This window comes from Eptesicus fuscus, chromosome 15 (genome assembly GCF_027574615.1).
Source record: "Eptesicus fuscus isolate TK198812 chromosome 15, DD_ASM_mEF_20220401, whole genome shotgun sequence".
NCBI classification, from domain to species: Eukaryota; Metazoa; Chordata; class Mammalia; order Chiroptera; family Vespertilionidae; genus Eptesicus; species Eptesicus fuscus.
Genome location: NC_072487.1, coordinates 6,587,366 through 6,590,929, shown reverse-complemented (window position 1 = coordinate 6,590,929; position 3,564 = coordinate 6,587,366). Strand labels below are relative to the sequence as shown.

General features: G+C 44.7%; 1 non-coding gene across 1 annotated transcript; it reads left to right on the top strand.

Annotated features, from left to right (window-relative positions):
• The first annotated feature begins 3,143 nt into the window (after positions 1-3,143).
• LOC129151794 (small nucleolar RNA SNORA48) lies at positions 3,144-3,282 on the top strand. Its single transcript, XR_008558428.1, has one exon. It is a non-coding gene; the product is annotated as a small nucleolar RNA SNORA48 (small nucleolar RNA).
• Positions 3,283-3,564: the final 282 nt, after the last annotated feature.

Below are 3,564 nucleotides of genomic sequence, written 5' to 3'. Positions count from 1 at the left end.
GGTGGGTAGCTACAGCCTTAGTGACCACAAGGGCATTGGACATGGCTGTCATGCTCATTGCCTTGAGAGGGGAGGCCCGCCAAGCCGGCAGCAGTGGAGATGGGAGCCAGTGATTTAGCTTCTGTGCACACCAGTTTCCCCAGTAGACAATCGGAGACTTCCGGGATCAGGCAGTCCCTGGATGAAATGTGTGAGCACACGGAAGTCCTTTGAAAAGACTAGAAAGCACCCACAGCAGCATGGCTCACGTAATTTCAAAGCAGATGATAACTAGCATTTAAGTATCAAAACGCTCTAGGTCAAGGCTACATCAACAGGAGCAGACTTGTGTGAGAGTCACTGAGCAGCTCTTCATAATCAGACACTCACAAATGGAATCACTATTTGGCTCAGCGACTTAACCTGGAGTGGAGGCTCCCGCCTATCCCACGAGCCCAGAGCCTTCCAACATGGCAGCCTGGCTTCCAACATGGCAGCCTGGCCCTGGTTTCCCCCCTCCATTTGGGGAATCTCTGAACTTCTCTGGTGTTCTGGTCTTTCTCCCATCTCAGGCCTTTTCCACTTCTGTGACAGTCACCCTTATCACTTCCGATCATTCTTCTGGCACAAACCCTGGCCCCCAGAAACCCTCACTCAGGCCAGCCCCAGGCCCTGAGAAAGGGGGCAAAGGGATTCAAATCTGCTCTCCACCTTTCACCTTCATCTTAGAAGGCACTTCAACGTCATGGCATCTCTGAGGTCTGATCCTTAAAATGAGGTCTAAGGAAAAGCTCATGACATTGGTCTTGGCAATAATTTCATGGATATGACACCAAAAGCACAGGTAACAAAAGCAAAAATAAACAAGTGGGACTACATCAAACTAAAAAGCTTCTGCAGCCCTGGCCGTGTGGCTCAGTTGGTTGGAGCATCATCCTGTACACCAAAAGGATGCAGGTTCGATCCTCAGTCAGGACACATACAGAAGACAACCAATTGGTTTTCTCTCTGACATCAAGGGTTTCTCTCTCATTCTCTCTCTCTCTCTCTCTCTCTCTCCCTCTCTCTGACTCTGTCACTCTCTCTCTCTCTTCCTCTCCCTCCCCTCTCTCTAAAATTAATAAGCATATCCTCAGGTGATGATTAAAAAATAAATCTGCACAGTAAGAAAACCATCAGTAGGATAAAAAGGCAACTGACTGAATCAGAGGTCATATTTGTAAACTGTATATCTGATAAGAGATTTATTTCCAAAAAATATATGGAACCCCTCCAACTCAACAGAAAGAGAAAACTAATCACTTGATTTAAAAATGGGCAAAGGCCTGGTGGGTGTGGCTCAATGGTTGAGCGTCAACCTATGAACCTGGAGGTCAAGGTTTAATTCCCAGTCAGGGCACATGCCAGGGTTGTGGGCTCGATCCCCTGTGTGGGGCATGCAGGAGGCAGCCGGTCAGCGAATCTCTTTCATCATTGATGTTTCTATCTCTCTCTCTCCCTCTCCCTTCCTCTCTGAAATCAATAAAAATTTATTTAAATAAATAATAAAATAAATAAAAATGGGCAAAGGACATGAATGGACACTTCTCCAAAGATGATATACAAATGCTTAACAAGTACATAAAAAGGTCCTCATCATTGCTCATCAGGGAAATGCAAACTAAAGCCACATGAGATATCACCTCACATCTATTAGGATGGCTTTTATCAAAAAACAAGACAGGTGTTGACAAGGATGAGGAGAAATTGGGACCCTATGGGTGGGATTGCAAAATGGAGCACAGATATGGAAAGTAGTATGGAGTTTCCTTAAAACTTAAAAATAAGAACTGCCTTATGATCCAGCAATCCCACTTCTGGTTATTTGTCCAAAAGAATTGAAAGCAGGAGCTCCAGGAGATCTGAGCACAGCCATGTTCATTAGCCCTTTGCACTCGCTTGCTTTTTTCTCGATTCCTTTATTCTTTTTTTTTTTAATATATTTTATTGATTTTTTACAGAGAGGAAGAGAGAGGGATAGAGAGTTAGAAACATCGATGAGAGAGAAACATCGACTAGCTGCCTCTTGCACACCCACTACTGGGGATGTGCCCGCAACCAAGGTACATGCCCCTGACCGGAATCGAACCCGGGACCCTTGAGTCCGCAGGCCGACGCTCTATCCACTGAGCCAAACCGGTTTCGGCGATTCCTTTATTCTAATGCTAACCGTGTCGAGTCACACTCGACATCCGAGTGCAAAAGGTTAAAGCCCTATCCACAATAGCCAAGATATGAAAACAGCCTAACTGTCCATCAACGGATGAAGGGATGAAGAAAATGTGGCTTGTACACATATGGAATATTGCCCCGCCTTAACAGGGAAGGAAATCCTGCAGCAGGGACACCAGGGATGAAGCTGGGACACGATGCCAAGTGAACTCAGGCGTCACAGAAGGACTCACACCGTGAACCCACCTGTACAGAGATGTAAAATGGTCAAGCTCATGGAAGCAGAGGATAGAGCTGTGTGTGGGGAATGGGCATTTGCTACTCAACAGGTATAAAATGTCAGTTACGCAAGAGGAGTAAATTCTAGGGATTCTCTGCACAACATTGCCTATCGAGGAAAATCCTGTATCGTACACTTAAAAACCTGCACAATGTAAGATGTGCTTACATCTTATGTTAACTGTCCTTACAACAATAAATAAATCAATAATCAAACACATAGTGAGGCCTAACCATCCCGGAAAGAAAAATTTCTTATGTAAGTGAGGTGCGTGCCCACACGCATGTCTGTGTGTGTACATGTGTGTATATGTGCACACACGAGAGAGTGAGAGGGAGAGATGATCTATGTATCAGTTCAAATACGCTCACATCCTTTCAGGTTGGGCAAGGTCAGACCAATACCCTGCTTTAGAATCAAGTCTCACAATCCCAGGAACAAAAAGAAAGGGATTCAAAGTTAATCAGTCACTAAAAAAGTATTCTATATCTGTGTGTGTGCGTGTGCGTGTGCGTGTGCGTGTGCGTGTGCGTGTGCGTGTGCGTGTGCGTGTGTGTGTGTTTGAAAGGAATTACACCTCACAGTTAACACTGGTTTTCTCTACATAATAGGTTAAAGGTTATTTTTTCTGTTTTTCTGTACACTATATTCTCTCCTTTAAAAAAAAAAGTTTACCCCCTGGCAATGGGCAAGGAGACACCAGATTGGTGGTGTCACTCTTACATCCATCAGGGGCAAAGCAGGTGCGGTCCTTATTTCATTCTAGCTGATGCCTGTGTTGTTGGCCAGCTGTTTCATGCCTGGGCACATAAAAAAAAAAAAGTTTGAGGAACTTGTATTAGTAAATAGTAAAGAACTAGTAAAGAACTGGTTCATAACAACTAGCTCTCTTCCTGTTCCTTACCATCAATCCATGACTTATGTGGGGCAGTGCAGCGCCCAGAAATCATGCACTTTCCTTTGCCTCGGGGTGGCTACATGGCTCAAGATGTGAGCAAAGTCACTGAGTGAGGCTTTACCTTGATTCTTGTTATGATTTCCTTCTATCGAGTGTTTGCAGCAGTAGGAGAAGTCTGTATAAAGCATGAATTCAA